Below are 20,277 nucleotides of genomic sequence, written 5' to 3'. Positions count from 1 at the left end.
TATGAAAGGCAGCCGTGGGAGGTGTCTGATATTTGCAAGAATTCTCCAGTCGTCCAGCCCTGCTCCTTACCCCTCCTTTTAAAAACTCTAGACTCGATGCACACCTGCAAGGGGTCTTCCTCGGCCCCTCCTCTGATGGAAGAGCCCTTGACAAGTCAGCGGCCATGGGTAGCCCATCATCATGGGAGACTCCTGATTTTGTTCTTTGGACAATCTCCAGGAGGGGTTTTTCAGTAACAGCCCATGTCAACTGAACTCAGTTGGGTGTTACAGAAGCTCTACTCCTGAAAAGAGCACACTCCATGCCATCTGTAATTTTGCTAAATACTCCTTTTCTGGACAGTCATGCTACCTAAATTATTCATTTATTTATTTTAGCAAGTGGCCACCTTCTGGATGATTGTTGCCGAGTTGAAAGAAGCTCATGGTGTGGGATCGAGCACCTTCTGCAGTGTGGTCATCCTTGTTACCGCGGCTGATAGGATCTAATGGTAAGAACTCAGTTGTGCCCACTATCATTTTGACAGGAGGCATCCTTGTAACTTCATGGAGCCCCATATGGTCTGGCTCCTGCCTCTCTGTCATCACCTCCTCCCTCTCCTCCACCTCACTGGCTCCACCCACACTGACTTCCTCCCTGTCCCAATCATTCCTTTTGCTTGGAGTGCTTGTCCCGCTGATCTCAGCAACAGCGATTCTCATCACTTCAGTGTCGGCTTAGTGGTCCCTCGTCCGAGAGGCCTCTCCTGACCATGCTTTCTAAAGTAGTTGCCATTCACTCTAGCACATTTTCTTCTTTAAACTTTCACAAAGCTTTTTTCACTAATGATAGTTTTCTTGTTTACTTACTTGTTTGCTGACTGTCTCTCCCAGCAATTGATAAGCCTCATGAAAGCAGGGGTCCTGTCTATCTTATTCCCCCAAACCGTAAAACAGAGCCGCACATAGTAAGCATTCAACAAATGTTTGTTACATAGGTGAATGGATCCTCTGCTCAATGAGCACTTATAAAATACTCCTTGGTGGACATTATGGAATTCAGAAGTTTGAAGCCAGGTACACAGTAGGTTATTACCAACGCTGTTGCCAGCATGGCTTTCCAGCAGATCAGTGGTCAGCCCAGGGCGACCAGACCCACTCTCCTGGCTATTTACTTGTATTGTGTCTCGGTGAGTGGCAGCCACAGCTCTGTGTGAGACACTGTAAGGACGTTTAGGGCACAGCGCCCTGTGCAAAGAGAATACTCATTTACACGCATTTATTCATTTTATTCATTTAACCAGTACTCACATAGTACTGTCAAGAATTCTGAATCTAAGGCTCTATCCTACCGGCAAGCTAACAAGTTCACTGGCCACGATTTCATGCTGATAGAAGATAGGAGACTCTTAGGTGAGAGACAAAGGATGGTTTATCACTCACAGCAATTGCAGAGTATTAGCATCTTTGTAGTGGTTCCTCAAGCCCTGACTTCCATAGAGTGACACAAAGAGGGCTTGATGACACCTGCGTGCTCAGTGAGTTACATGAGGGGAGCCCTGAGCTTAGGGAACCTGACCATAATGGACAGTCTGTCTGCCCTTCGCTCTGGAGGGAGGCGCCATCTCTATCCTCCAGAGTTGTTTGATATACATGTCTTTGAAAGTGTAGTCCGGTGCAAAGAGCAGTCAGTGCGTCTGCTCACAAGATGTGCAGAGATGCTTGAGACCTGTGGAGAATCGCCTCGCCATAAGAAGCCTAGGAGGCCCTCAGATTTGTGGAATGAATTAATGAATACCAGGTGTTGGATGCAGCATTATATAGCTAAATAAGACATGGTTTCTGTCATTAGAGTTCATGTCTTCTTGCTGGGGAATGAATTGGTAGGGCAGTACAGTGGGTGGTTAAGTGCTTGTGCCCTGGGCTTGGATGCCTTGATTTAAATCCTGCCTCCACCACATTGCATAGCTTTGGAACCCTGGCCTTGGATTCCTCATCCCTAAAATGGAGATAAAAGGGTTATTGTGATTATATAAACCAATATAATTCAAAGTGCTTGGCTTAGTACCTAATCACTGGTAAGTATCCAAGTAAATGTTAATTACCAGTTTGAAGTATACAAAATTACGATTTCTGCAGTTAAATACTAGCAATTTAATATGATTCAACTTAGTCATATACCCACTATTATTAATCTTTTTCTTGTTTACACATTATGATATGTAAACAATTGTGATGTGGTGGTGTACTCTGCATCATGACAGGCAAGCCTGGAGAGGCAGAAAGTATCTAAGGAAAAGGAATGGACTTGGAACCAGATGTGGCTCCGAGCCCCACCTTCTCTTCTCATTAACCTTATAACCTTGGGTGAGCCACTTAGCCTCCGAGCCCCTTGCCTCATCTGTGCTACAGATACAATAATCCCTTCTACTTCACTGGACACTGAGAAGCTGATGTCAGATGATGGATGTGAAATTGCTTTCTAACCTGGAAGGCACTATACTCATGTGCTCGTGCTCAGGATGGAGAATTCTTGAAGGCAGTGTGATTTGAGTCTGGGCTTGAATCACACTATCACTAGGTATCACATAATATCCCTCTTAAGTCCTCCAATCACAGTTTTACATTTGAAGTATAGTATTGGTCACTACACATAAGTTGCTGTGTTAGAATCAAGTTACATCAGTCAGGTTTGTGTTCAAGGTCTACAGCCTTCAGCAGGGTAGGGACCATCTGGTGACCACAGAAAGATCATTTCATTACAAAGGGTAATTGGCTTGCAGCTAAATCAGTCAATAGCTAACATTTATCAAGCTTCTTCAATGAGCCACGCCTAGTTTTAGCTGTTTGCAAGAATTGCTTCTCACTGAAACCTTGAAAACCCCTATAATATAGGTGGGCACTATCATTATCCTCCATTTTAGAGATGAGAAGACTGAGGCAAAAACGAAGTTTAAATTAGAAAATGGTGGAACTAGACTGGTCCAGTTCCCTTTCAAGTTCCCTTTTAAGAAGCACAGTTGTTTGAGTATTAACATCATTCCATTGCCTGAGCACCCTCAGTAAAAGAATTACCAACACTTAATTGGCCCCATACAAGGGAGGCAGACCCCAAAGCCATATTTCTGGAGCAGCTATAGTTGCTTAAGCTGCTACGGTTGCACAGTCATATACTACATAAGGACATTCTAGTCAATGATGGACCTATATATGGCGCTCCCATAAGATTATGATACTGTATCTCTTTTTTTTTTTTTTGAGATGGAATCTTGCTCTGTCACCCAGGTTGGAGTGCAGTGACACAATATAGGCTCACTGCAAACTCCGCCTCCCGGGTTCAAGTGTCTCTTCTGCCTCAACCTCCCAAGTAGCTTGGACTACAGGTGCCCACCTCTACACCTGGCTAATTGTTTGTATTTTTAGCAGAGATGGGGTTTCACTATCTTGGCAAGGCTGGTCTTGAACTCCTGACCTCATGATGATCCACTCACCTCAGCCTCCCAAAGTGCTGAGATTACAGTCATGAGCCACTGCGCCTGGCCTATAACACTGTATCTTACTGTATATTTTGTATGTTTAGATATACAAATATTTACCACTGTGTTACAGTTGCCTACAGTATTCAGTACAGTAACATGCACATGTACAGGTTTGTTCCTAGGAGCTGTAGGAAATACTATGTAGCCTAGGTGTGCAGTAGACTATACTATCTAGGTTTGCATAAAAACCCTCCGATGTTCACACAACAATGAAATGACCTAAGGATGTGTTTCTCAGAACTTAACCCAGTTCAGTGATGTAAGACTGACCTTGCTGACGGAAGTTCTGCTCCTCCCACAAGCAGCCAGGGAGAGCCAAGTGGTGCTGGGGACTTGAAGGCTGTGGAATAGCTCCATCCCTCTATATCTGTACACTGCTGTATACACCGCTGAAAAAGTAAGAACTTTGGTTTTCTTTTGAAGACATCCTCTGTGGTATGAAAAATAATGCTCAACTTGTTTGTTTTTCCCATATCTTTTGAGCCTATGCACTCCTAAAAGTTCTTGCTTTTAGCTTTTCCTGAACTAAAGCATTGACCCAGAATCAGCAGATAGCTGTCCTTGTAGAGGTCCCAGACAATTAGAGTAAGGTTTGTCTTCTATAGCAGGAAGACACAAAGAAACAGTGGTTTAAAGAACAAAGTTTCAAGGAGGGAGATCCAAGACAGCTGATCACTAGCAGCTCAGGATTGTAGCTCCCAGTGAAAGCACAGAGAACGAGAGGACGCCACACTTTCAGACGAATTTTTGTTGCTCACGCACCAGGAGATTCCCAGTGGAGGAGCCCCATGGGTGGCCAGCGTGACTCTTGTGGCCAGCAAGGCGGTTTTGCAGCTGCCTTGGTGCGGCGGTTCTTGGTGCAGAGTCAGAAAAGCACCATCCATCATAACACCGCTGTTTTGGCTGGCACAGTGGGTTGCTCAGATTTTAGCGCTGAGAATCAACAAGTTGGACATCCACTCAGAAACCCAATTATAAAGACCACAGGTGGATAAATTTATAACAAAGGGAAGAAAATAGCCTAAAAAGGCTGAGAATACCCAAAATCAGAACGCCTCTCCCTCTGCAGGGGATCACAGTTTCTCATCAGCAATGGAACAAGGCCTGATGGAGAACGAGCGTGTTCCATTAAAAGAAGCAGGCTTCAAAAGGTGGATGATAAGAAACTTCTGTGAATTAAAAGAACTTGTTCTAACCCAATGCAAAAAAACTAAGAACTTTGAAAAAAAGGTTTGACAAAATGTTAACAAGAATACACAATTTAAAGAGGAATATAAGTGAATTAATGGAGCTGAAAAACACAACATGAGAACTTTGTGAACTATGTACAAGTTTTAACAGCCGAATCAATCAAGCAGAAGAGAAGATATCAGAAGTCGAAGACCAACTTAATGAAATAAAATGAGAAGACAAGATTAGAGAAAAAAGGATAAAAAGGAACGAGCAAAGTCTCCAAGAAATATGGCACTATGTGAAAAGACCTAATCTACGCTTGATTGGTGTACCTGAATGTGACGAAGAGGATCAATCCAAGCTGGAAAATACACTTCAGGATATTATTCGGGAAAACTTTCCCAACCTAGCAAGGCAGGACAATATTCAACTCCAGGTAATACAGAGAACGCCACAAAGATATTCCTCAAGAAGACCAACCTCAAGGCATATAATTGCCAGATTCACCAGGGTTGAAATGAAGGAGAAAATACTAAGGGCAGTCAGAGAGACAGGTCAGGTTACCCACAAAGGGAAGCCTATCAGACTCACAGCAGATCTCTCAGCAGAAACCCTACAAGATAGAAGAGAGTGGGGGCCAATATTCAACATGCTTAAAGAAAAGAACTTTCAACTCAGAATTTTACATCCAGCCAAACTAAGCTTCATAAGAGAAGGAAAAATAAAATATTTTGTGAACAAGCAAGCGCTCAGAGATTTCATCACCACCAGGCCTGCTTTACAAGAGCTTCTGAAAGAACCTCTACACATAGAAAGGAACAACCAGTATCAGCCTTTCTAAAAAATACCAAAAAGTAAAGAGCATCAACATAATCAAGAATTTACATCAACTAATAGGCAAAACAGCCAGCTAACAGTAAATGGCAGTATTAAACTCACATATATTATTATTAATTCTAAATTTAAATCAACTAAATCCCCCAATCCAAAGACACAGACAGGCAAAAAAAGTCAAAACCCATCAGTATGCTGCATGCAGACCCATCTCACATGCAAGGATACACAAAGACTCAAAACAAAGGGATGGAGAAAGATTTACCAACCAAATGGAGAGCAAAAATAAATAAATAAATAAAAAGCAGGAGTTGCTTTAAAGCAACAAAGATCAAAAGAAGCAAAGAAGGATATTACATAGTGATAAAAGGATCAATGCCACAAGAAGAGCTAAAGATCCTAAATATATACACACCCAACACAGGAATACCCAGACATATAAGACTTATAAAGAGACTTAGACTCCCACACAATAATAGTGGGAGACTTCAACATCAATATTAGACAGATCAATGAGACAGAAAATTAACAACGATATCCAGGATTTGAACTCAGATCCAGAACAAGTAAACTTAATTAACATTTATAGAACTCTCCACTTTAAATACACAAAATATACACTCTTATCAGTACCACATCACATCTATTTACAGGTTTAAATGAAATATTGGTTAGCTGCTTGTTTGTTATTTTCTTCCCTCATTTTTTTTTTCATGTTTCTATTATTAAGCACAATTATAGGCATACCCATTTTTAGGCTGCATCCTAGCCCAGGCAATAAAGCAACACCCCCATTCTCTCTCCCTCTTCCTCTTTCTCTTTCTTCCTCTCCTTCATTCTTTTTTTTTTTAATACTTTTTTTTCTTTCTTTCTTCTTCTTCTTTTTTTTTTTTTTTAAAAAAAAAAGAACAAAGTTTCTCTCTCATTCTTGTAATGGTCCAAGAAGAGCATTCCAGGCTGCCTGGTGATTCTGCTCCATGCGGTCATTCAGGAATGCAGGTTTCTTCTAAGTTGATCCACTATTCCCTAGGGCAGTGCTTCTCAAATTGTATGTGGTAAAGGATTAATTTCTTTTTTTGTAAAAAGTAATAAAAATGAATTTCTGAAAAAAAGAAAGGAAAACCTCAAAGACACAAAATACAAACCTACACTATTTTATTATCAGATATAACAGCCATAATATTACTTACTTACATTGCTGTAAAAGTTACTAACTATGCCCTCTCAGTTTCTGTACTTACCTCTTTGTGGACTGGTGCTAGAAACCCTTTGAGAAGGATTGGCCTGAAGCTTTGTCATCATCCCCATGGTTGAAGCTGGGTTGCCATCATGTTTGGGTGACAGTCATGGGAAAAAAGAACAGAGGGTGGAGGAGGCCCCATAAAACCCCGTGATTATTTTTTAAATTTTTAGTCAGGCTTATTGAGGTGTAATTTACGTAAAATAAAGTTCCCTTTTAAGGTGCACAGTGGTATGAGTGTTGACAAATCGTGAAATTACTAAGACATAGACATAAAACAATGGAAATGTTCTTCCAAAATTCTCTCTTGCTCCATTTTAAATTAATCTCCTCCTCTTCTTGTTTCTAGAAATCGCTAATCTGGTTTCAGCCCCTATAGTTTTGTGTTTTCTAAATACCACGTAAATGGAATCATACTGTATTTGGCGGTTTGAGTCTGCCTTTTTTAAAACCTAGGATAATGCTTTTGAGATTCATTCATGTTTTTGTATGTATCAAGTAATTGATTTTAATTAGATATACGACAATTTATTTATCTATTATGTTGATGGGCACCTGGGCTCACCAATGACAGTATGAATAAAGGTGATATAATAATAAAGGTGATATAATCACTTGCATGGAGGTCTTTGTGTGAACATATTTTATTTTCTCTTATGTTAGTACCTAAGAGTGGGATTTCAGTGCCACATGGTAAATGTATAACTTCATAAGAAACTGCCGAACTATTCCAAAGTGGGAGTAGTACTCTCACCAGGAATGTATGAGAGTTTGAATTGCTCTGCATTCTAAGCAGCACTTGCTGTTGTCAGCTGTTTCTAAGAATTGTCTCGTTGTGATACCTCATTGTTGTCTGAACCTGCATTTCCCTAATGACGATTTGTGTTGAGCATGTTTTCATGTGTTCATTTGCCAACCTTATCTCTTCTTTGGAGGAGAGTTTTAATTTTTTTGCCAAATTTTCAATTGGGTTGTTTGGGGTTTTTATTGTTGTTGATTTGTGAGAGTTTTTAAAATATATTCTGGATACCAGTCCCTTATTAGAACATGTTTTGTCAGTATTTTCTCTCAGCCTATGGCTTATCTTTTAACTTCCTTAACAATGTCTTTTGAAGAGCAGACATTTAAAATTTTTGATAAAGTATAATTTATCGAATTTTTTTATGGTTCATTATTATTATTATTATTTTGAGACAGAATCTTGCTCCATCACCCAGGCTGGAGTGAGGTGGCGTGATCATAGCTCACTGTACTCTTGGACTTCATCGTTCACTGTACCCTTGAATTCCTGGGCTCAAGCGATCCTTCCACCTTAGCCTCCCAAGTAGCTAGGACTAGATGCATGTGGTACCACACCTAATTTTTATTTTAATTTATTGTATTGTCAGGGTCTCACTATGTTGCCCAGGTTCTTTTGTGTTTTATTTAAGAACTGGCTGCCTAACCCCATGTGGCAATGATTTTTCCAATGTTTTCCTGTAAAGTTTTACAATTTTAAGTCTTACATTTTGAGATAATTTTGTCTATGGTGTGAAATATAAGTTAAGACTTGTTTTTATTTCATATGGCTACCAATAATATTTTAGCATTATTTGTTGTAAACACTGTCTTTTCTCAGTTGAATCACCTTGGTACCTTTGTCTTTTTTTTTTTTTTTTTTTTTTTTTTTTTTTTTTTTTTTTTTTTTTTTGAGACGGAGTTTTCGCTCTTGTTACCCAGGCTGGAGTGCAATGGCGCGATCTCGGCTCACCGCAACCTCCGCCTCCTGGGTTCAGGCAATTCTCCTGCCTCAGCCTGCTGAGTAGCTGGGATTACAGGCACGTGCCACCATGCCCAGCTAATTTTTTGTATTTTTAGTAGAGACGGGGTTTCACTATTTTGACCAGGATGGTCTCGATTTCTTGACCTTGTGATCCACCCGCCTCGGCCTCCCAAAGTGCTGGGATTACAAGCGTGAGCCACCGCGCCCAGCCAGGTACCTTTGTCTTAAATCGATTGGCCACATATGTGTTTGTTTATTTCAGGATTGTTTATTTGGGTTCCTTTATCTCTGAGATAAAGGAGTTCCTTTCACAAATACCACACCATCTTGAAATCAGGTGAGGTGCATCATCCAACGTTTTTCGTGCTTTCTAAAACTGTTATCTGTAAATGGTCCTGTTGTCTGCAAATAATAACAGCTTTTTTTCTTCCTTTCAAATGTGCATTACTTTTATTTCTTTTTCTTGATTTATTCCGCTGGCAAAACCTACAAATATAATGTTGGATAAGAGTGATGAAAGCAAACTTCCTTGTCTTGTTTTTTATTTTAATGGGAAAACATTCAGTCTTGAAGTATGATATGAGTTGAAATCTAGGTTTTAAACTAGGTTTCAACCTAGGCATTATCCTAGATTTTAAACTAGATTTCATACATGTCATTTATCGTGTTGATAACAATTTCTAGTTTTCTGAGAGATTTTTGTCATGAATAGATGCTGAATTTTATCAGATGCTTTTTCTGTATCTATTGTAGTGATTATGTTGTGTTTCTCTTTTAGTCTGTTGATAGGATATGCATTACATTAATTAATTTCAAATGTTAAACCAAATTTGCATTCTTAGGATAAGCTCCACTTAGCCATGGTACATTTAACCTTTTATATACTGCTGGATTTGATTTACTGCTATTTTGGTAAGGATTTTATGTATCTGTTCTTGAAGAATATCATTTATAGCTTTTTTTACTTATAATATCTTTGCCTGGTTTTGATATGAGGATAATGCTGGCTTCATAAAATTAGTTAGAATGCTTTTTCCTCTTCTATTTTTTGGAGTAATTTCTATAGAATTTATATAATTTCTTCCTTAAGTGTTTGATATATGCTACAGACTGAATTGCGTCCCCCTATCCCCAATTTGTATGTCAAAGTCCAAACTCCTAATGTGGCTGTATTTGGAGCTTGGGCCTATAAGGGAAAAATTAATGTTAAATGAGGTCATAAGGGTATTGGCCCCAGTCTGATAAAATTAATGTCCTTTTGAGACCCCAGAGAGCATCTATCTTTCCCTCTCTCTCCCTCTCTTTCTCTGTTCACAAACACACCGAGAAAAGGCCACGTGAGGACTTAGTGAGAAGATGATCATCTGCAAACCACAAAAAGTGACCACACCAGAAACTGAATCAGCCAGAACCTTGATCTTGAACTTCTAGCTTTGCTTTCATAACTTTTAGAACATAAATTTGTCTTCTATAAGTCACTTAGCTTATAGTATTTAGTTGTAGCAGCTGATGCTGATTAATACAATAGATGTCTTCAGTGAAGCCATCTGGACCTGGAATTTTCTTTATGGGAAGTATTTAAACACAAATTTCTTATTCAGATTACCGATTTCTCTGAGATTAAGCTCTGGTAGTCTTTGTTGTTCAAGAAATGTGTTCATTTCATTTAAGTAATCAAATGTATTGGGATAAAGCGCTTTAGAATATTTTTGTATTATCTTTATAAGGTCACATGACCTGTAATAATGTTTCTGCCTGCATTCTGGATACTGATAATTTATATCTTCTCTTTTTTATTAATTAGTTTGGTTAGAAGTTTATCAACTTTGTTGATTATTTTTTAAAAACCAACTTTTGGTTCTGAAAATTTTTCTGTGGTGTTCTGTTTCCAATTTCATTGAAGTTTGCTTTTGCCTTAATATGTCAGTCTTTCTGCTAGGTTTGAGTCACATTTTCTTTGTTTTTCCATTTTCTTAAGAAGAAATCTAAGTGATTGAGTCCAAATCTTTCTTGTTTTCTGATAAAGCAATTATTGATGCTATACCTTTTCCCCAAAGAACTGTTTTAGCAACTTTCCTCGAATTCTGGCAAGTATTTTCATGTTTTCATTTTTGTTCAATTAAAAATATTTTCAGATTTTTCTTGTGACTTGCTTTTTAATGAGTGGGTTATTTAGGAGTGTGTTGTTTAATTTCTAATTATTTGGTTTTTTTGAGATTTTTTTCCTGCTATTAATTTCAAGTTTGATTCTACTGTGTTAGAGAAACTACCTTGTATGACTTGAATTTGTTTTAATTTCTTAATATGGCTTTATGGTCCAGAATGTGTCTATCCTGGTGAATATGTTATGTTTGCTTGCCAGGAATATATTCTGCTGTTGTTGGGTGGAGTGATCTACAAATGTCAGTTAGATTAAGTTAGTTATAGTGTTGTTCAGATCTTCTATATCCCTTACTATTTTTCTGTCTACTTTCTCTATAGATTACTGAGATGCTGAGAAATGGGACTTGAAGTCTCTATAGTTGTGGATTTATCTATTTGTTCTTTCAATTCTATAAGTTTATAAATGTATTTTGAAGGTTCATTGTTAAGTGCTTACACATTTAGGATTGTATGTCTTCATGGTGAATTGTCCCCTTTATCATTATATAATGTCCCTCTTTGTCCTTGGAAATAATCCTTGTTCTGGTCTATTTAGTCTGATATTAATTATAGCCATTTTATCTTCTTTCAGTTAGTATTTGCATGGTATACCTTTTTTCTTTCTTCTCCTTTTAATCTATGTATAACTTCATATTGGAAGTGAATTTCTTGTAGATAGCATATAAGTGGGTCTTGCTTTTTCGTCCAGTGTGATAATCTTTGCAATTTGCATTTAATATTATTGACGTGATTGAATTTAAATCTTCTGTCCTCTTAATTGTTTTTTTGTCTTGTCTGTTCTTTTATCCTTTTCTCCTCTTCTTTTACATCTACTTTTAGATTTTTTTTATTATTCCTTTTTATTTCCGCTATTGGCTTATTAGTCACAACTCTTTTTTTGATTTACAATATACATTGTTAACTTATGTGAGTCTACCTTCAAAGAATATTATGCCACTTCATATAAAGTGAAACAATCTTACAAGACTATACTTTTGATTCCTCCCTCTTATTCTTTGAAATTTTTGCCACATATTTTACTTTAACATATGCTATAAGCCCCATATACATTGCTATTCATTTGGTTTTGTACAGTCAATTTAAAGTGACCTAAAATAAGAGAAAAGGGGGTCTTTTACATTTATTTTTACCATTTCATTTACTCTATTTCTTTGTATAGATTGAAGTTTTCATCAGACATTAAAGTTTTATATATATACCAAAGTGTTCATAAAAATTCTCGCATGGTTACTCAATACAGCACTTCAGCTCTGGTCACTAAATGTGTGTGGGAATTTCTCCCCACCAGCAGACATCTCTGTAGCAGATTCTCCAGTGGACACAGTTGAGTTTCCTCTAATTCAGTTCTCACACTGTTTACCTGGAGATCCCACAGGTTGAGGGATCAGTTCTACAAGACTGCCTCCACTTCAGATGGCAATCACGAGTAGAGGTTGTGACCTGTACTTCTGATGGACTGGCTATAAATCAGCGTTCCCACAATTCCATCCTTGGGTTTGATTAATTTGCTAGAACAGCTCATAGGACTGGAGAAAATCCCTAGATAACTGGTTTATTATAAAGGATTTTACAAAGGATACTGATGAAAATCCAGATGGGAAAGATCACAGGGTGAGGTATAGGAAAAGGAATGTAGAACTTCCATGCCCTTTCCAGGTGCACCACCCTCCAGGAAACTCCATGTGTTCAGCTGACCAGAAGCCAATCCAAACCCTGTCCTTTTGGGGTTTTTACGGAGGATTAATTACATAAACATGATGGATGACATTATTGGCCATTAGTGATCAGCTCACCCTTTAGCCCTTCTTCCCTCCCTGGAGGTTGGTGGGTGGGTCTCAAAGTCGCTGTATTCATACTTTGCTCTTTCTGGTGACCAGCTCCTGTCTTGAAGCTATGTAGGGGCTGCTAGCCGCTAGTCATCTCATTAGCATTCAAAAGACACTTTTATTTCTCTGTAGATTCTAAGGGTTTTAGGATCTAAACAGAATCTAAACAAGTGTTTCAGGAAACAGGAACAAAGACCAAAAATATGTATTTAACAATATCATGAAACCACTTCTTCCCCAAGATCTTTCCTTAAAATTTCTTGTAGCACAGGTCTACTGGCAATAAAGTTTCACTGTTTTTGTTTGTCTGAAAAAGGTCCTTATTTTCATTCAGTTTGGAAAGGGACCTTTTTCTGTGGCGGGTATAGAATTCTGGATTCACAGTCATTTTCTTTCAGCACATTATGGTATCACTGTATTGTCTTTTGGCTTGCATAATTACTGATGATAAAAGTGTCATATTTGTTATCTTTATTCATTTGTATGCAATGGGTCCTTTTTTCCTTTGGTTACCCTCAAGATTTTTGCTTTATCTTTGGTTTTCAGTAGTTTGACTATAATTACAATCTGTAAAATTTTCTGTTTTGTTTTGTTTGAGAAAGATCTTGCTCTGTTATCTAGGCTAGAGTACAGTAGCACCATCATAGCTCACTGCAGTCTTGAAATCCTGGGCTCAACCAATCTTTCTCCTCAGCCTCCCAAGGGGCTACAGGCATGTGCCACTGTGCTAGTCCATTTTTGCATAGTTACAAATAAACACCTAAGGCTGGGTAATTTATAAAGAAAAGCGATTTATTTTGGCTCATGGTTCTGCAGACTATACAGGAAGCATGGTGCTGGTATCTGCTCCTGATGAGCCCTCATGAAGCTTATAATCATGGTAGAAGGTGAAGGAGGAAGCAGTGCATTACATGGTGAGAATGGGAGCAAGAGAGAGTGGGGACATGCCACACCCTTTTAGGCAACCAGATCCCACATGAACTCATTCGTTACTGTGAGGATGGCACCAAGCCATTTATGACAAATCTGCCCACATGACCCAAGCACCTCTTACTAAGCTCCACCTCCAACATTGGGGATTACATTTCAATATGAAATTTGGAGGGAACAGACATCCAAACCATTAACCACCACACTTTAAGTTCATTTGTTTATTTTTTAACTTACTGTGCTTGAAGTTTCTCTGAGATTGTCTGTGCTGTGAAGTCTTTCATTATTTTTTAAAAATTTCAAACCATTATCTCTTCAAATATTTCTTCTGGTCTGTTCCTTCTTTCTTTTCCTTCTGGGACTCTGATTACATGTATGTTAAACTATTTTCTATTTTCCCACAGTTTTTCAATGCTCTGCTCTGAAGTCCCCCCTTCCCCACTCTTTTTCTCTTTGTGTTTCTGTTTTGATAAAGCCCGTTGACCTATTTTCAAGGTTATAATCTTTCCTCACTTTCCAGGTTACTGCTGAGCTCATCAAATACATTTTTTATCTTGGATATTCTATTTTATTTACTAGCATGGTAATATAACTTTTCCTTATAGTTTCAGTTTCTCTGCTGAAATTCCCCATCTGTTCAAACATGTCCATCATTTCCAACAGATTCTTAACATATTTATCAAGGCTATTTTAAATTTCCTATCTGAAAATCTGACATCCAGGCTTAGCATCTAGGCTATATCTGAGTCTGGATCTGTTGATTACTTTATCTATTAGGAGTAGGTTGTTTCTTATTCTTTCTGTGTGTGTCCTGTGATTTTTTATTAATGCCAATTATCATGAATAGGGGAACAGTAGAGCTTGAGGCATAATGTTATGACTGGACATGTCACCGTTTTTGTTATGCAGTTAATATGTAAGGGGGTGGGTGAAGTCAATTTAGTCAGGAGTTGAGCTTAGTTTGTGTTTTCTTCTTGTTACTATTATCTTCGGTGGGATTAGTTTATTCCCATGCTGCTATGAAGAACTGCCCAAGACTGCATAATTTATAAAGGAGAGGCTTAATTGACTCACAGTTTCACATGACTAGGGAGGCCTCAGGAAGCTTACAATCAGGGTGGGAGGGGAAGCTAATACGTCTCTCTTCACATGGCAGCAGAAGAGAGAAATACCAAGCAAAGGGGGTAAAGGCCCCTTACGAAACTATCAGATTTCATTAGAACTCACTATGAGAACAGCATGGGGGAACTCCCCTGTAATCTAATCACCTGCCATGAGGTCCTGCCCCCAACACATGGGGATTACAATTTGAATTACAATTCAAGATGAGATTTTGAGTGACAACACAGGCAAACTATATCGTTCCACCTCAGTCCCTCCCAAATGTTATGTCCTCAGATTTTAAAACACAATTATGCCCTTCCAAAAGTAGGCCCCCAAAGTCTTAACTCATTCCAGTACTAACCCAAAAGTCAAAGTCCACAGTCTCATTTGAGACAAGGCAAGTCCTTTCTGCCTATGAGCCTGTAAAATCAAAAGCAAGTTAGCTACTCCCTAGATACAGTGGGGATACAGGCATTGGATAAATACAGCCATTCCAAATGGGAGACATTGGCCAAACAAAGGGGCTACAGGCCCCATGCAAGTTCGAAATTCAATAGGGCAGTCATTAAACCTTAAGGCTCCAAAATGATCTCTTTTGACTCTATGTCTCACATGCAGGTCACACTGATGCAAGAAGTGGGCTCCTATGGCCTTGAGCAACTCTGCCTCTGTGACTTTGCAGGGTACAGCCCTCTCCCAGCTGCTTTCACAGGCTGGTATTGAGTTTTTGTGGCTTTTACAGGTGCACAATGCAAGCTATCAGTGGATTTACCATTCTGGGGTCTGGAGGACAGTGACCCTCTTCTCAAAGCTCCACTAGGCTGTGCCCCAGTGGGGACTCTGGGTGTGGGCTCTGACCCCACATTTTCCTTTTACACTGCCCTAGCAGAAGGTCTCCATGAGGGCTCCCCTTCTCCCTACAGCAAACTTGTTCCTGGACATCAAGGTGTTTCCATATATCCTCTGATCCTCTAGGTAGATGGAGGTTTCCAAATCTCAATTCTTGACTTCTGTGCACCCACAGGCTCAACACCACACGGAAAACACCAAGGCTTGCACCCTCTGAAGTAATTTCCTGAGCTGTACTTTGGCCCCTTTTAGCCATGGCTGGAGCTGAAGCAGCTGGGATGCAGGGCACCATGTCCCAAGACTGCACAGAGCACTGGAGCCCTGGACCCAGCTAACAAAACCATTTTTCTTTCCTAGGCCTCTGAGCCTGTGATGAGAGGGGCTGCTGTGAAGGTCTCTGACATGATCTGGAGACATTTTCCCCATTGTCTTGGTGATTAACATTTAGCTCCTCATTACTTATGCAAATTTCTGCAGAAAGCTTGAGTTTCTCCCAAGAAAATGGGTTTTTCTTTATATCACATGGTCAGGACGCAAATTTTCCAAACTTTTATGCTCTGGTTCCTCTTGAACCCTTTTCTGCTTAGAAATTTATTCTGCCAAATACCCTAAATCATCTCTTTCAAGCTCAAAGTTCCATAAATCTCTAGGGCAGGGGCAAAAAGCTATCCACCAATCTCTGCTAAAGCATAGCAAGAGGGACCTTTACTTCAGTTCCCAACAAGTTCCTCATCTTCATCTGAGACTACCTTCGCCTGGACTTCATTGTATATATCACTATCAGATTTTGGTCAAAGTCATTCAACAAGTCTCTAGGAGGTTCCAAAGCTTCCCCCACTTTCCTGTCTTCTTCTGAGCCCTCCAAACTGCTCCAACCTGCCTGTTACCCAGTTCCAAAGTTGCTTCCACATTTTCAGGTATCTTTACAGCAGTGTCCTACTCCTGGTACCAATTTACTGTATTAGTGTAATATTGGGGTTCAGGGGTTCAGGGTGCCCTCAGCTCCCCTGAGAGGATGTTTCTCCAGGTTCTTGGTCTCCTGCTCTCTCAAGAATGAGAGAGGGGACCACAGCACAGTGCACAGTAAATGTTGGACTCAAAAGTGTTTGTAGAGAGTGATTTATTTATAGAGAGAAAAAGGAGAAGGAGAGAGAAACAGCTAGCTCTCAAACTGGGTGAGAGAATCCAGAAAGATGGAATCCAGGAGAGGAAAGCAGTTTCCACGAGAGTGTTAGGGAATAGAAAGAGATGGAGTTTAGGAGGAGAAGACAGGCTTCCACAAGAGAGTGTGGAAGGGGACTCCAGAGGGAAAATCCAGGAGAGAGAAAGATGGCTTCCACGAAGGGAGTGTTCGTGGAAGAGGACCCAAACATGGAGTCCGAAGGGGTATGGAAGAAGGAGACTTTTAACCTGGAAGGAACCCCCACCTTCTCCAAGACCCCAGGCCAATGAAAGGAGTTCCTTAGAACTTCTGCTGGAGTGATTGACTCTTAGTTTCTTCCCACGCCTGTGAAATTCAAACATAAACCATTAAATCTCCCGGATGGAGACAGGGGAGGGGGGTATGGCACTGGGAAGTTCTTGCCCTTAAAACTACGCCCCAGTGTGGACCCAGAAAGAGAACAACTTCCCTCATTAGTCCATTCTCATACTGCTGTGAAAAACTACCTGAGACTGGGTAATTTATAAAGGAAAGAGGTTTAATTAACTCACAGTTCTGCATTGCTGGGCAGGCCTCAGGATACTTACAAACATGGTGGAATGAGAACTAAACATGTCATTCTTCACATGGTGGCAGGAGAGAGAAGGGCCAAGTGAAGGGAGAAAAAGCCCCTTACAAAACCATTATCTCTCATGAGAACTCACTCACTATCATAAGAACAGCATGGGGGAACTGCTCCGTGATCTCATCACATCCCATGAGGTTTCACCCCTAACATGAGGATTATAATTTGGATTACAAATCAAGATGAGATTTTGGGTGGGGCAAAGCCAAAGCATGTCAAGTGCACCGCACGTTTCCCATCTCCTCAGCAGTGGACTGTTGCTATGTTCTTTTATTGGAATGGGATGAGGGGGATGCAGAGGATTTGTTTTTGTTTGTTTTCCCTCAGCTTTCAGCTATTCTTGGCTGACTGTGCTCCAGGGGGCATCTCTATCTACACTCTTGTTCCTCTTCCAGCACTAGACTGATGTTGCTTGTTAGTTACTTAATGTTAGGCTCATAACAGCATCCAGCCTCAGTTTTTGGCAGGACCTATATACATCTTTGCTTCATAGTTGAAAATTTCCAGCACCATACCTGCCTGACAGGCAAACCCTATTTTGGTTGTTCTTAGGAAGGAAGGAAGAAATTTCCTGTTTCTCTCCCTTCAGAGTAGCAGACTTTGGTACTGGTACAGGATCCTTAAGTTTCCCACAAGAAATAGGGTGTTTGCCTCTACTTCTCCTCTAGCAGCAATTGATCTTTGCCTTTGTCCTGATGTTGAGATAATTTTCTACACCTCTACCAGAATATTTTTGTAGATTTTGTTTCTATTTCTCTGCGGAAGCAATAGATGCATGCCTGTATTCTAGGGAAGATAGTTCCCCTTCTTCTGTGGCTTAATGTGTCTGCTTAAGGATAGAAGTCTCTGGGAAAATGAGTGAGCTTTGCGCCTATTCCCAGGCAGAAATCACCTCCTGAACACCTTTACTACCAGAGGAACTTCCTCTAGTCTTCTTCTCTGACCTGATCTTTCTTGTGAATACCTGATGGAGGCCCATGGATATAGGTGTGCACTCCTCTTGTTCCAAACTGACACCCTAGTCCACACTTTGTGTTTAACATTTTATTAAAATTTTAGCTGATTTCTTCTTACCTACCGTAAGCCACCTCTTTCTCTTGTGTTTTGCCAAAGGTGAAACAGTTAACATGCCCCATCTCTCCTGGGGGTGGGGTGGGCTTTCCCATCTTTGTAATTTAATCACTTTGTGACCTCAGCTTTCTGATTGGCTCAAGAAAAGCTATGATTTTGTACATTACCTGGATTTTCTCATTTTAGAGTAAGAGTGATATTCTTTGAGCTTCTTACATTTTACATGAAAGTTCAAGTGTCCACCATTGCCTTAAAGTCCCTGTTTCAGAAATGGCTCACATTTCCACTCATGACCCAGTGAAAAGGTCCAGTCACATGGTCATGCCTAATTGCAAAGGATTCTGGGAAATGTAGTCTAGTCATGTGCCATAGAAGAAGTAAGGAAGGGATTTCAGTGAATTACCAGCAGCCTCAGTCCCCAGGCTCCAAACAAGTGAAATCTAAAATAATTCTGGGGCTGGGCAATGTGGCTCATGCCTGTAATCTCAGCACTTTAGGAAGCTGAGGCAGGGGGCTTGCTTGAGCTCAAGAGTTTGGGACTATCCTAGGCAACATAACAAGACTCCATCGCTAAAAAAAAAAAATAGCCATGTGGGGTGGCATGCCCCTGTAGTCCCAGCTACTTGATAGGCTGAGGTGGGAGGATCACTTGAGCCTGGGAAGTGGAGGCTGCAGTAAGCCTTGATCGCGCCACTGCACTCCCAGCAGATAGACCATGTCTCAAAAACAAAAGTAAAAGAAAACAAAAATGATTCTGGGCTTGGAGCAATTATGAATCACTGGCTCCATTCTTGGTGTTAGCCCTGTTGAGATGGTAAGGAATCTGAAGAGAACAAGGTGCTTTGGGCACCTCTGAGTTGGCTGTGGCTGAAAAAAAAGTGAGTGATGAGTTCTTTTGGCCTCCTTCCTGAGTTGATGGCTGCTTCTCTACTGTACCTCTCCCGCTCCCATACCTGCAGTGTTGTCTGCCTGCAGAATTATAGCCTTCTCCCTTAAGGGAAATTGACTGGGACCAGATGAAAGATCAAATAAAGTCAACTTATTTCTCTTTGGCTTGAACCATCTGTAAGCCCTTTCAAGGAAGACTGGGAGCTATTTCAGTGATTCTCCAGTCAAGTTGTGAACTGCATGAAAGCACCGCATAAATGATAGTATATGAGTTTGGGGGACTATTAGAGGCTCTTAGAGGACTTGAACCTGCTTCCTGAGCTTAAGAAACCTGAAGTCCCTTAGAAACTGATATGTTCACAGTATATGCAATAATCAGGAAGGTGACTGAGTGATAAGTGCCCAGAGGATAATGGAATGACTAAGTTTGCCTAGGCTATTGGAGGAGGCTTCACAAAGGAGACGGCATTGGAGCTGCAGCATGAAGGATGAGTGAGGGCCTGGGGTTAGCTAGATAGGAGACAAGTGGGTAGAAGACATAGAGTCACAAAAGGCCCTGCTGTGTTTTGGGGGGTGGTAAGAGGGCTCTTGCGGTCTAGGCCTAGGGGATATGGAGGGGGTAGATGAGTATACAACCCAAGGCATCTGGATTTAGTTCTAGGAAGAGCCAGGTATAATTATTTGGTACAGCATGTTTTGATCAGGTTTCTTTGAGGAAAAGGCTATGAACAGATTTCAGATATGCACTATCTTGTTTTTTGGAATCTCCTAGAAGCAGACCTTGAGATGAGGAACTGAACAGGTACTTCTCATTTGGGGCTCAAACTGAAGGGGCAGCAATGCAGTTTGGATGTTTGTCCCCTCCAAATCTCAGGTTGAAATGTAATTCCAAGTGTCGGAGTTGGGGCCTGGTAGGAGGTGTTTCGATCATGGGGGTGGAGCTTTCACAAATGTCTTGGTGCTGTCCTCACAGTAATGACTGTGTTCTCGCTCTGAATTCATGTGATTTCTGGTTGTTTAAAAGTGTGTGGCACCTCCTTTTCACTCTCTTGCTCACATTCTCTCTTGTTCTCTCTCTCACCACATGATGGATCTGCTCCCGCTTTGCCTTCTGCCTTGAGTTAAAGCTCCC

The sequence above is a fragment of the Sapajus apella genome, unplaced genomic scaffold, assembly GCF_009761245.1.
Source record: "Sapajus apella isolate SASKATOON/1434 unplaced genomic scaffold, GSC_monkey_1.0 scaffold1, whole genome shotgun sequence".
In the NCBI taxonomy this organism is placed as follows: Eukaryota; Metazoa; Chordata; class Mammalia; order Primates; family Cebidae; genus Sapajus; species Sapajus apella.
This window is presented reverse-complemented; position numbering follows the sequence as displayed.